The sequence below is a fragment of the Mobula birostris genome, chromosome 7, assembly GCF_030028105.1.
Source record: "Mobula birostris isolate sMobBir1 chromosome 7, sMobBir1.hap1, whole genome shotgun sequence".
NCBI classification, from domain to species: domain Eukaryota; kingdom Metazoa; phylum Chordata; class Chondrichthyes; order Myliobatiformes; family Myliobatidae; genus Mobula; species Mobula birostris.
In genome coordinates this window covers 125,068,283-125,083,269 of record NC_092376.1, presented here as the reverse complement: position 1 = coordinate 125,083,269, position 14,987 = coordinate 125,068,283, and positions in this window count along the sequence as shown.

The window sequence follows — 14,987 nt, the reverse complement described above, 5'->3', positions numbered from 1 at the left end:
TGTTTTGTTCTTTTCTGAATTAGTAGGGATGCTATTTTTGAATCTCCGCTCAGCTTTTCTGAGGAGCACAAATCATTATATTTCATTCATTAAATTTAATAGGATAATTGACATTTGAATTAATTGCAAATATTTTGTTTCTGTTTAATTTACATCTTATCCCTGCTTTATTTATAGAGGTAAAAGATGAAGCTACATAATGTTGAAGATTAAACTTCTTGGTAAAGGGCCTTTGACCTAAAATGTTGACCATGTTACTCTACCCAAAGATATGGCCTGACCTTCTGAGTATTTCCAGCATTTTTTGTTCTTATTTTGGATAGTCAGCATCTGCAGATTTTTAAAAATGTCTTTGCACATGAGATTTATGTTTTCTTTTTATAGAAAAGAGATTGAATGATGTTTTATATTTCTAAATAGTGGTGGGCTAGAAATTTCATGCCAGTGATTTTGTGGTACTTTCTGTTTCAAGACAGATCATAAAGAACTAACATATCATGAGAAGATTTTTGAACTGAAGATAATAGTCCAGAAAGTCTTACACACCCAGTGAGAACATAAGATCTGTGCAAATGCTACTTAGCAAAACTTTACATCACAAGAGCATAACAGAATAGATCTCACATGCCTAGCACACACTGGTATTTCCTCATTTGTTCCATCACTGAGGGATGTGGACAGATTGGGGCACCAGTCAGTTTATATTGATCAGATTAAGTCATTGGATTGAGAGCTGTGGTGTCAATGTGATGTGGTGTACTGTCATGAACAAGCCAGATTACAGTGATGGAGAGCCCAAGGTAGGACTTCAGTGAGAGCTAAGCACTTGTCATGGGTGGCTAAATCCTGCTTTGGATGGGCTCAGACTTTGTCAGGCCAAGATACCACCAAAGCAATCCTTACATTTCTTGGAGACCTGAGTGGCCTTCAGTGTTCATGGTCCATCCACCCACAAATAACTTTCCAATTAAGTCTAATTATACTTTATTGTCACCAAACAATTGATACTAGAGCGTACAATCATCACAGCGATATTTGATTCTGTGCTTCGCCCTCCCTAGAGTACAAATTGATAGTATATATTAAAAACTTAAATTATAAATCATAAATAGAAAATAGAAAAGGGAAAGGAAGGTAGTGCAAAAAAACTGAGAGGCAGGTCCAGGTATTTGGAGGGTACGGCCCAGATCCAGGTCAGGATCTGTTCAGCAGTCTTATCACAGTTGAAAAGAAGCTGTTCCCAAATCTGGCCATATGAGTCTTCAAGCTCCTGAGCCTTCTCCCGGAGGGAAGAGGGATGAAAAGTTTGTTGGCTGGGTGGGTCGTGTCCTTGATTATCCTGGCAGAACTGTTACGACAGCATGCGGTGTAAAGTGACTCCAAGGACGGAAAATTGGTTTGTGTGATGTGCTGGGCTGTGTTCATGATCTTCTTCAGCTTCTTCCGGTCTTTCTTGGACAGGACAACTTCCATGCCAGGTTGTGATGCACCCTAGAAGAATGCTTTCTATGGTGCATCTATAAAAATTAGTGAGAGTTTCAGGGGACAGGCCAAATTTCTTTAGCTTTCTCAGGAAGTAAAGGCGCTGGTGGGCCTTCTTGGCAGTGGACTCTGTTTGGTTGAACCAAGTCAGGTCATTTGTGATATTGACCCCAAGGAACTTAAAGCTTTTGACCTGTTCCACTTGTGTACCACCAGTGTAAATGGGGTCGTGCGGTCCGCTACTCCTTCTGAAGTCGACAACCAATTCTTTTGTCTTGTTGACGTTGAGGGATAGGTTATTGTCTTTGCACCATGCCACCAGGTTCTTAATTTCCTCTCTGTACTCAAACTCATCATTACCCGAGATACGGCCTACAATTGTGGTGTCATCAGCAAACTTATATATTGAGTTCGATGGAAACTTGGCTACACAATCATGGGTGTACAGTGAGTACAGCAGGGGACTGAATACACAGCCTTGTGGGGCACCGGCGCTCAGAGTGATTGTAGAGGAGAGCTTGTCCCCTATTTTTACAGCCTGGGTCCTATGTGTGAGGAAGTTGAAGATCCAGCTGCAGATCTGAGTGCTAAGGCCCAGGTTTCTGAGCTTAGGAATCAGTTTATTTGGAATAATGATATTAAAGGCAGAGCTGTAGTCAGTGAAAAGGAGCCTTACATATGCATCCTTATTCTCCAGGTGTTCTAAGGAGGAATGTAGGACCAAAGGGATGGCATCTGCCGTTGACCTGTTGCTCTGGTAGGCGAATTGCAAAGCGCTGAGGTTGACCGGTAGGCTGTGGTTGATGTGTGCCATAACCAATCGCTCGAAGCACTTCATAGCAATTGATGTCAGAGCCATAGGTCGATAGTCATTCAGGCATGCCACCTTGCTCTTCTTCGGCACTGGGATTATCGTTGCCTTCTTAAAACAAGAGGGAATCTTAGACTGAAGAAAGGAGCAGTTGAAGATGTCAGCAAACACTCCAGCTAGCTCGCTTGCACAGGTCCAGAGAACCTGTCCCGGGACATCACCTGGGCCCGTCGCCTTCCTTGGATTTATCTTCAGGAAGGCCCTTCTAACGTCCTCCTTGGTGACAATGAATCTCGATGCCACCAGGTCTGGTTCATATGGAGGGAGCGGGATGCTCCTCTTCTGTTTGAATCTTGCGTAGAATACGTTAAGTTCGTAAGGAAGAGAAGCGCCACAGTTATTGATATTCCCAGCCTTTTCTATGCGCCCGGTGATTTCATTTAGACCCTTCCATAGTCTACCGTCATCCCTCTGGTTAGCCTGGGCTTCCAACTTGGCTCGATATTGCCTCTTGGCTCCCTTAATGGCTTTCCGGAGTTCACGCCTGGATTCCGTGTAGCGACTTGGTATCCCCGGACCTAGAAGCCGCAGCTCTAGCCTTCAAAGACTCCAAGTGCCTTGGGAAGACTCCAAGTGCATTTTTCTCAATATAATTGGTTGGGAATTTCAGCCCAATCCAATTCCATCATTAGATTTAGAATAGATCCAACACCATTTGCAAAGCAGTTCTGCAAATTCCCGGACCTTGAACTGAGTGTTGCCAAATGTTCAGCGCTGAACAGGTTGCATTTCCCCACGAAACTCGGGGTGAGGGTGCATTACATTTACAATGAGATCAAGAAAGATGGATACCAATGAGATCAAGAAAGATGGATACACAAATCTGGTACTTCAATTGCTTGTCTAAACTTGGAAATGAAAGCCAATAGATGTAGTTTGAAATTTTTCAATAAGGTGAAGCCAGAAAAATCACATCCATGAATAGAATTTTTTTTCATTAGCTGCTATTTGGAGGATATTATATATGTGGAACTGAATCACAGACGGAATGGTAAACTATTTTAATGAATTGTTCTCCAGAGTGAGAGTAATTAATCTTGGTATGGATAATTTTAAATTTTATCTGATCTAGCACAAATTCTTTCTAATGTTATTGTTATCTATTTACCCCAGATATAACAGATGAGCTGAAAACCAGTTTGTGTTTACGCTGGAAAGCTCAAGATGTGAAGAATTTTCTGAAAATGCCCTCAGTTACATTGCCGCAGCTACCCTTTCAAGCAGTGAGTTCAAGACTTTTCTCATCTGGGTGTAAACATCTACCCGATCACTCTTCTAGTGTTTCGACTAATTACTTGAAATCTTAGTGTTTAACATAAGGCACATGAAGATAAGGTACAGTTCCAAACCTGGACAATTTGGGTATTGTATGCTTTCCTGTAGCCATAGTAACAACTATAACACTTTTTTGCTGTGCATATGTTTTGAAGAAAAACAGATTAAAATATATTTAGAAGCCCTTGGGAGCTATTTGAAATATTTGTCTTTCAAAATGGATGATGAATTATTTTTAAGTTACCACACAAGGACTGTAGAAGCTGGTGCATTAGTACCACATTAAAATGCTTGAATGATCAAACAATGAGGCACTTCGTGTTCCTTGGAAATTAGGTTGGATTTACTAGAGAAAAAAGGTTAGAGCTGACAGCAGTATTTGAGTCATTATCAGTGTCAGGTACAGAGTTGAGTTGATAAGAACATAAGAAATAGAGGTTCAATAAGCTACATAACCCAATCAGGGTGCTCCACATTACAATCAGAGCACATTCTGTATCTGAAATCTTCATCTTCACTACCCCTACCCTTCAATGTAGTGTCTAAAAATCCATTGCTCACCCTTGAATGCACTCAAAAACTAAGCATTTCCATCATTATGTTAAAGGATTTCTAAAGTTTTAAACTTTTAAAATTCTCCTCAGCTTAGTTCTTGAGCAAGAGGAAACAGTCTTTCAGCATCCACCTTTGTGCATCCATCTGAATTTTGTACCGTAAATCTCCATGAAATCATCTTCCTTTCCTCTAAACTCAGAAGACTATAGGCCAGTCTACTCATTCTCTATTCATAGGACAATCCCCCAGCTCACGGCTCAATCTATTGAATTCATGTTGCTCAAATTCTGATACATGTTTCTTTCTTATATCAAAAGAACTCCATAGTATGTCTCAACAAAAAATGTATAATATCAGTAATACTTTCTTCAATATGCCAAAGACAGAAAGATTAAAACATTGTTTGCCTTTCTAGTTGCTGAACCCACATACTTAATTTCCGACATCATCAAGCAGCCAACCAAGATTCCCCCTTATATAAATATTTACTCATCAGTCACTATACTAAGAAGTACTTTTCCTCAGTTATACCTTAAGTATATAATCTCACATCTTTCCATATTGTATTCAATATGCTACCTTATTCCCCATTGCTTTGCAGAATCATTTTTCCACTTAACTCTGCTCAAAATATCGCTGCATTATTGCTTTTCATCCAGATCATTAATAAGCTTTGTGACTAAGGGGTGTAACTCTCGCTTCGGCTAGTGGCTTAATATAGGGGGTGATAGCCCCTGGTCCGGTCTCATTTGGATAGATGCTGCACGATGTGTCCCCTGTTACAAATCAGTACCCCAAAATAACAAACAGTACACAATATGCGATTAAACGATTACACTCTATAATTGTTACTTTGATTATATGGTTAGTAAAGAAAACAAAAAAAAGGGAAAAGGGCCCAATCTTATGAAACAGTCTGTTGCGCAATTTTGCAGCTCACTGATAAGCTGATCATCCACCATCGACCTCCTCCGATTGTTGCTGCCCTTCGGACCCTCGCTCCAAGTCCACCCTGTCCGGCGGTCTACCAGCTCTTTCCATTCGCATCTCTCCCGGGCAAAAGACTGCGAAAATCTCTCTTCCAAACTCACAAGGAAGAACAACAGCATTCCAAACCCCGTTATCTCTAGTCATAACCCAAATATTGTTGCTACAGAGAAACAATTACATTATCAGTGAAACCTTACAGCATGTTATACAGCAGTGAAACCCTGCAGCATGTTACAGGGATATGAGCACCATTTCTTTCAACTTCGTCATAGATTTTTTTTAATAAATTGGAATTCCAGTGACATTTTGAAATTTTTATCTGTAACTCCCATTTTATTTCTGAATATTTTACAAGGTCTTTAATGTTTTTAACAAGCATCATTATATTGATTTTCTCTTTCCCATTTAAACAATGGCCAAGTCTCAGAGAAGTCTTGCCCATGATTGAAAAGTTGGTTACTAATGTCCATCATTCTTATTTACAGAATCATAGTAAGTCTACTACAAATGAGGTCTTTTAAATACATTTATTCTAGGGCAACATTCTCAATGTTTCCTTTTACAGTGTAGTTTGAGATCGCATAAATCATTGCTTGTGGAGTTTAGTGCCAGATTTGAAATATGAGTGGGGCCTGTCAGGACTTTTAATAGAGTTTGAGCTTGATTGAGTTATTAGGCACTTGACAAAGGCCAATACAAAGAAGATAGGTTTAAGTGGAATGGCCATTGTTATTAGGCACTTGACAAAGGCCAATACAAAGAAGATAGGTTTAAGTGGAATGGCCATTGTGGGAGTGGGCCAAGATTAGAGTGAAGAGCTGAGGCTTTGGCTCAGGAAGCTTTAGGAGAAGAGACCAAGTTTAGTTTGAGGTTCTTTTTTATTTATTTATTAGTGTTAAGCTACAGTAATGAGAATCAATCGCAGGCCAATGGTGTGCTCCTCATGCAAGATGTGGGAGATCTAGGTACAGTGCCTTACAAACCTTGTTAGGGAACTGGAGCTGCAGCTGGATGACCTATGACCCATTTAGGAGAATGAGCAGGTGATAGATAAGAGCTACAGGGAGGTAGTCAAGCTAAGTTGCAGTAAGCAGGTAGCCTGGTGACTGTCAGGAGAGGGAAAAAGAATAGCGAGATACCACAGAGTACTACTGTGGTCATTCCCCTCAATAACAAGTATACCGCTTTGGATACTGTTGGAGGGATGACCTAACAGAGGAAAGCCACTGCAGTCAGGTCTCTGGGATTGAGTGGCTTTGTGACCCAGAAAGGATCTAGCTGGTGTGGCTTGAGATATATTATTTTCTGGATGCTGGGTAACTGAGAGGCCTTCAAGAGTAAAATATTGTTTCATTACAGCACAGATTTTGTATTTTCTGGTAGAATAAATGGCAAGGTGGACAACTTTCAGGAATCTTGGTTTTCAAGGGATATTGAGGCCCTGGCTAAGAATAAGGAGGTGCAACCGAATTAAAGGCACAAGGAACAGATGAGATGCTTGAGAAGTATAACAGGGAAATCAGGAGAGTCAAAAGAAGGTAAAAAATTGCTCTGACAGATAAGGTGAAGGAGAATCCTAAGAACTTTTATAGCTATATTAAGAGGAAAAATATAGCAAGGGACAAAATAGTCCACTTGAAGTTCAGAATTGTTATCTATGCATGAAGCAAAAAGAGACGGGGGAGATCTTAGATTGATTTTTTTTTGCATCTATATTACTCAAGAGATGGACACAGTCTAAAGAATTGAAGTAGATGTGGACATAGACTGTACATGGGTTGCTGAAGAGGAGGTGATTGCTGTCCTCAGGCAAATTAGGGTGGATAAGTCCCCAGGTCCCTTCAAGGTGTCCCCTTGGAATACATGGGAGGCTCGTGCAGCAATTTCAGAGGCCCTGGCAGAATATTTTAAAAAGTCCTTAAACATGGGTTAAGTGCCAGCGTACTAGAGGATAGCTATGTTGTTCCATTGCTCAAGAAAGCTTCTAAAAATAAGTTAGGAAATTATAGGCCATTGAGCCTGACTAGCCTAAAATTATTGGAAAGTCCTGTCTGGGAGGCTGGTCTAAAATGTTCAGTTGCTTGCCATTCAGGATGAAGTAGTAAATTGGACTCAACAATGGCTTAGTGGAAAAAAGCCAGTGAGTGTTAATAGATAGTTGCCTCCCTGAATGGATGCTCTGACTAGTAGTGTGCCGCAGGGATCGATGTTGGGTCTATTGTTGTTTGTCATCTATATTAAAAATTTGGATGATAGTGAGGTGAATTGGATCAGTAAATTTGCAGATGACACCAGACTGGGGGGGTGTAGAGGTTAGCAAGGAAGGCTAATAATGGTTGAAGCAGGATCTGGACCAACTGAAAAAGTGGGCTGAAAAATAGAATTTAATTCAGACATGTGTGAGGTATTGCACTTTGCAAGGACAAACCAGGGAAGGACTTACTCAGTGAATGGTAAGGCACGGAGGAGTGTGGTAGAACAAAAGGGATCTGGGAATACAGATCCATAATTCCTTGAAAGTAGTATCATGGAATTTATCTGCAAATTTAGAGGTTGATAGGATTGCTTAAAAAGCTTTTGGCACATTAGCCTTCAAAAATCAAACAGGGATGTTATGTTGATGTTGTGTAAGACATTGGTGAGGCCAAATTTGGAGTATCATGTGCTATTTTGGTCTCCTGACTACAGAAAAGATATAAGATTGCAAGAATACAGAAAAAAAATACAAAGATGTTGCCAGGACATGAGAACCAGAACAAAGCACTTCAAGTGTGGTTAATCAGTGCTTTATAGGGCTGCTACATTATGCGGTGGCTCTTAGACTCAATCCCTTAATTAATGAAGACCAGTGCACCATATGATTTCTTAACTACCCTATGAACTGGGCAGTAACTTTAAGAATGTATGGATATGGGCCCAGAGATCCCCCTGATCCTCCACACACTGCTCAGAATACTGTGTACTTTGTCTTCAAGTTTGACCTTCCAAAGTATATCACGTCACACTTTCCTGCATTGAACTCCATTTGTTACTTATCAATGTCCCACTGTAACCTACGACAACTTTCTTATTCTATTCACAACACCACCAACCTTCATGTCATCTGCAAATTTAGAGGTAAGTTTCAAAATAACTACAGTTTAAAAATCTATTGACATTAATCAATGATTTTGATCATGGTCTTGTTATTAATGCAAATTTTTATGAAAACCAATAGCCAGTGCAAGCTATACCTATAAACTAACAGGATTCAACTCCCATGAAAAAAGTTGTGCTTCTGGATTTACAAAATTGATTGAATAGATAAGTTTGTTTAATCCCTAATACATATTACCATGCAGCTGCTTAAGGCATCTTTAAATGCAGATCTGAAGGTATACATGAAGATAATTTGGTTCATAATCGGTAATCCATTAATTTTTATTTCTGACATACTTCAAGCTGTATTCAATTACTAAAATAAAGTTTACCCTTGCATAAAAGAAACTAGTTAATCCCCGCAAAGTAAAACTAATAACTTAATATGGCTGGCACATTTTGAATCTGTTTCTTATTTAAAGACGTGTTTGCTTTGGTTAACGTTTCTCATGAAATAATTATTTCAAGAGTTCCTAATTCCTGATGGAGCTCAATGCTTCTTGTCCTATAGCACAGAGTCATAAAAAGACTGGAATTCATAAAAAGACATGGAATTCACAACACTTTGGGATGTGGAAGAGAAATCCATGTGGCCAGGAAGAACATGCAAGCTCTACACAAAATGCTGCTGAGTCTAGGATTCATGAAGTGGTGGCTCGACTGGATGTGCCACTGAACCACACTGCTTTGTGCCACCACCTTCGCCCTGATTTTGTTTCTGAGCATCTTTGGATTACTCTAATACTTCTTTCCTTAAGGGAATACTTCTTCAAGTCAGTTTACAACATTCATTTCCCCACTAAATGGCATAACAAGTCATGATGATAACCATGGAATCTCTGCATCTTGCATCCCTTGCTAAAATAGTTGGATTTGAATGAAGTGCAGCAGTGATCAATTGGCATTGAAAATCAGCTGTAGCATTTCTTCCTCATTTGAATACATTGTCATCTAAGGGGTATCATCAACTTCAAGTGCTAATCATGCAAAATTGTTTATTACCTGAAGCACATCAGGCAGACAAACAGTTACAGTCATGAAATCACCATCAGTACATATGCATCACAGGGCTGTGTGCTTAACCCTCAGCTCTACTCGCTTTACACTTATGTCTGTGAGGCTAGGTACAGCTTCAATGCCATATTAGCGTTGCTGACAACACCATTGTCGTCGGCCATATCAAAGGTAATGGTGAATCAGCAGCTAGGAGGGAAACTGAAAATCCGGCTGAATGGTGCCACAATGACAACTTCTCACGCAATGTCAGCAAAACCAAAGATTTGATTCCCCACTCCCCCCGCACCAATCCTAACCTTACTATAAAACCCGCTGATAAGGGGGGCGCCATTGTAGTCTGGCGTACTGACCTCTACCTTGCCGAGGCACAATGACAGCTCGCTGATACCTCCTCTTATTTGCCCCTCGACCATGACCCCACTAAGGAGCACCAGGCCATTGTCCCCCACACCATCACCAACATTATCAGCTCTGGGGTTCTCCCATCCACTGCCACCAACCTCATAGTTCCCACCTCCCGTTTCTACCTCCTACCCAAGATCCACAAACCTGCCTGCCCAAGTAGACCCATTGTCTCAGCTTGCTCCTGCCCCACCGAACACATTTCTGCATACCTCGACACTGTTTTATCTCCCCCTTGTTCAATCCCTTCCCACCTATGTTCGTGACACTTCTCACGCACTGAATTTTTTTCATTGGTTTTAAGTTCCCTGGCCCCCACCGCCTTATTTTCACCATGGATGTCCAGTCCAACATATAGTTCTCCATAACTTCCGCCCCCTCTGACGGGCTCCCACCACCAAGCACATCTTTCCCTCCCCCCCCTTTCTGCTTTCCACAGGGATCGCTCCCCCCTTATTCCTTCCCACCGATCTCCCTCCTGGCACTTATCCTTGTAAGCAGAACAAGTGCTACACATGCCCTTACACTTCCTCCCCCACCACCATTCAGGGCCCCAGACAGTCCTTCCAGGTGAGGCGACACTTCACGTGTGAGTCGGCTGGTGTGATATACTGTGTCCGGTGCTCCTGGTGCAGCCTTCTATATATTGGCGAGTCCTGATGCAGGCTGGGAGACCGTTTCACTGAATACCTACGCTCTGTCCACCAGAGAAAGCAGGATTTCCCAGTGGCCACCCATTTTAATTCCACATCCCATTCCCATTCTGATATGTCAATCCATGGCCTCCCCTACTGTCAAAATGAAGCCACACTCAGGTTGGAGGAACAACACCTTATATTCCGTCTGGGTTGCCTCCAACCTGATGGCATGAACATTGATGTCTCTGACTTCCGTTAATGCCCCTCCTCCCCTTCTTACCTCATCTCTTATTTATTTATTTATTTATTTATTTATTTATTTATTTATTTATTTATTTATTTATTCATTCATTATTTATTTATTATTCTCCCCCCCGCCCCTTTTTCTTTTTTTCTTCTCTCTCTGTCCCTCTCACAATCACTCCTTGCCTGCTCTCCATCTTCCTCTGGGCTCCTCTCCCCCTTTCTTTCTCCCTAGGCCTCCTGAACCATGATCCCCCTTCTCCAACTCTGTATCCCTTTTGCCAATCAACTTTCCAGCTCTTAGCTCTATCCCTCCCCCTCCTGTCTTCTCCTATCATTTTGGATCTCCCCCTTCCCCTCCCACTTTCAAATCTCTTACTAGCTCTTCTTTCAGTTAGACCTGACAAAGGGTCTTGGCCCGAAACGTCGACTGTACTTCTTCCTATAGATGCTGCCTGATCTGCTGCGTTCACAAGTATTTTGTGCGTGTTGCTTGAATTTCCAGCATCTGCACATTTCCTCATGTTTGAGCTGATTATTGACTATAGGAGGAGGAAACCAGAGGTTGATGTCCCAGTCCTTATCAGGGGATGAGAAGTGGAGAAGAATGACAATGTTAAGTTCCTCAGCATTATCATTTCAGAGGATCTGACCTGGATCTAGCATATAACTGCCATTATAAAGAAGGCATGGCAGCACCTCTACTTTCTTATAAGTTTGTGCTGATACAATATGTCTTCTAAAACTTTGACAAACTTCTATAGATGCTCAGTGGAAAGTGTACTAATTGGTAGCATCATGCCTGGTATGGAAACACCAGTAACCTGAATGTAAAACCCTACAAAAACTGGTCCAGTTCATCACAGGTAAAGGTCTCCCATCACCGAACATATTTACAAGGAGAACTGTCTTACGAAAGCTTCATCCAACATCAAGGGCTCAGATCATCCAGGCTATGCTCTCTTCTCGCTGCTGTCATCAGGAAGGAAGTACAGGAGCATCAGGATTCACAATACCAGGTTCAAGAGCAGTTATTAGCCCTCAACCATAAGGCTCTTGAACAAGAGGAGGTAACTTTACTCACCCCACACTGATATGATTCCCCAGTCTATAAACTTGCTCTTAGAAACTCCACGACATGTGTTCTCTATATTTGTTACAGTTATTTCCTTTTTGTGTATTTGCACAGTTGTAGTCTTTTGAACATTTATTGTTCGTCTGTCTTTGTTGTGGATGCTTTTTTATTAATTCAGCTGGCAGTTCTGTCCCTCCGAAAGAAAGTACAGCATGTTTGATCATAAACTTCGCAGCGTCTATCTGGCTGTTCACCACTTTCATTTTCTTCTAGAGGGTTGCTATTTTACAGAGTTCTTTGACCAGAAACCCCTCATGCATGTGATAGCCAAAATATCAGACCCTTGGTCTGCATGACAGCAATGCCACCTGGCCTTCATATCAGAGTTCACAACTGATATATAACACATCAAGGGGAAAAATAATGCCATGGCTGATTGCCTCTCACGGCCAGCCATTGAAGCCAATTGCATAGGGGCTGACTATGCCGGCATGGCAGCCAACCCAGCTACTTACCCAGAGGTCCAGGCTTACCAAACAGCAGTCACAGGCCTGCAGTTAGCTGACATTAAGTTTGGGAAGCTGGGGTTTCTCTCCTGTGCAATGTCTCAACTGATCACCATCACACCATAGTGCCCGCAGATTAGAGACAGACTGTTTTTGGCTCCATACGTGGCCTCTCAGTCCGAGCCAGAAGGCCTCACAGAAGCTAGTTGCACAAGGTTTGTGTGGCACATCCTTAGAAAGGAAGTGTATGATTGGACTGCAGCTTGTGTGGAGTGCCGGTGGGCAAACATTAATTGTCATGGTCAGGCACCATTGGCACCTTTTGAGGACCTTAAGTAGATGTTTGACCATGTCAATGTGGAACTCATTGGTCCGCTTCCCCTTCATGAGGTTTCATGGTGGACCATAACCTCTAGAGGTTATCCTCTCCTTACAACAGTGAACCATACCCTCTAGAAGTTGTCCCTCTAACATTGACGACAGCTGCAGACATACCTCGGGTGTTCACCAGCACCTGGGTTGCTCGGTTTGGCACCCCATCTAATATTTCCTTTGACTGCAGTCCCCAATTCATATCAGACCTTTAGGCTACATCATACCACAGCGTATTACCCGCAGTCCAATGATCTATGCGAGTGGTTTCACTGCTCCTTAAAGGCTGCTCTGAGGGCTTCCCTAATGGATGAGTGTTGGCATGATCATCTCCCATGGATCCTGCTAGGGCTCAGAATAGCTCCAAAAGAGGACTTCCAGTCGCCGTGGCTGAGCTGGTATACAGGAAGGTGTTACAAGTGTCGGGATATTTCATTCCTGATGCCATGACTGTCTCAACAGTGTTCCATCCTCCTCAGGAAATTCAATTCCCTTTGTGCCTATCCCTATCTCTCATCGTGGTGTACAGCACCCTTGGGTTCCTGCTGACCTACATTCCACATCGTTTGTTTTCATCCACCACGACGCACACCAATATTCCCTTAGGCCCCCTTACAATGGGCTGCTCTGCATTTTGGAATGGGGGGAAAAGACTTTTATCATCGATAAGAGAGTTAACCCGAATCTACTTCAGTAGAATGCCTTAAACCAGCCCACCAAGAATTGGAGGATCCGTCTACCATGCGCTGCCGTTATGTCATGACCATGAGCGTGTCAGCATATAACTGGATGAGCCAGAGGCACCTGCTGTTCCTCCACCCACGGAACACACAGGACCTGAGCCGGGTGGCTCGTCTGAGCTCCAGACAGGCTCGCAATGCCGGTTCTGGTGAATTCTGGTTGGTGGGGGTGGCGGTGGTATGGCTGTAGCATAATGTAATTGGTGGGAATGTACATAATTCAGAGCCACCAACATTGAGTTGTGTTCACTTTGAGGATGGCCTGATATGATGTGGTCTGATGGGTTACCATGCTTTGTATTCAGTGTATGGAGTACAATGAATGAGTTGTTACCATTTTTATTAAATATAAAACACCTCCGCTGCTTAATTACAGTATCATCTCAGTGGAATTGGATACATATCCATACTGGTTTGTTCATTGTTCACTAACTAAAAGGAAACTGCTGACTTTGTGAGATTTGTTTGGACACCATTAGAAGAAAGGGCAGATCACACAGATTTTCCTAACCCCACAAAATGTAACTAAAAAAGAATGTTCCTGTGAGCATTTATCTATTAAGATACCTGTTTTGTGGATACTAAAATAGTGACTTTGCTGGCTGCAATCCATTACAGGATACGTGGCTGGTTGGCCACACTGTAGGTCAGGAGCCTTAGGAAAGCAGACAAAAATTATCAAAGAGATAGCTGTCAGAGAACTTCCAGCATCATTGTATCCTACATAAGTCTTTCTAACAAACAATATCTTTGCAAGATCAAATTTTCAATGTTGTCTTCACTGAGCAATGTAGCATTTCACAGAATTTTTTTTCTTTCTTGTGCCTGAATTGTCATAGAGATTAGGATCACATTGATTCTCTATTTCCTCATGCAAGGATCTTTCCAAAAGGACACGTCTCCCAGTTGGCTGCTCACACCTGTCTCAGGAAGGTCACATGCACTCTATACAAACAAAAACAATATTTCATTCATACTGCCTTCATTGAAGAGCAGGTGCCATCTCAGGCAAAGGGATCTACCAGCCTAGCTGGCTACCCACTCGTAAAGGCTGAGTACCAGGTGATAATAATCATAAATAAAAAAAGTAGAAATGGCTGGATACATCAGAAAGATAGATGCATTCGATTGCACAAATAATAACATGTATTTTATGTTGAGCAAATAGACCAGTAGGTTGAAGCAAATGAAATAGCCAATGAAAAGCGAGTTCCAGTTTTGCTGATGCATTGGGTGGGAAGGCACAGTGTTTGCTTAGAAGTTTGATTACTCCAAGTAAGCTAGCCAAAAAGAGCTTAGCTGATATCATGAAATTAATACAGAAGCATTTAGAAAAGAAGACATTGTTGATTGCAGAATGCTTTAGGTTTCATAAGTGGAATCAAAAGGCAGGGGGTTTCATTTCAGAATATGTGGCTGAATTGAAGAGATTATCTGAGATTGTCAGTTCAGTAATTAGCTAAATCTTGCACTGAGAGATCATTTAGTTTGTGGAATCTTACAAGAAAGCATTCAAAATGGCTCCTAGTTGAAGTACGACTCATATTCAAAAGAGCAGTTGAAATCACTGTATCAAGGGAAACAGCAGACAGAGATGCAAGTGTGTTGTGTTAGGAATGAAAGTGAGCATGAACAAATTGCAATGTCTAAACAGAAACCTGGCTGGCTGAATACATTGTGTTA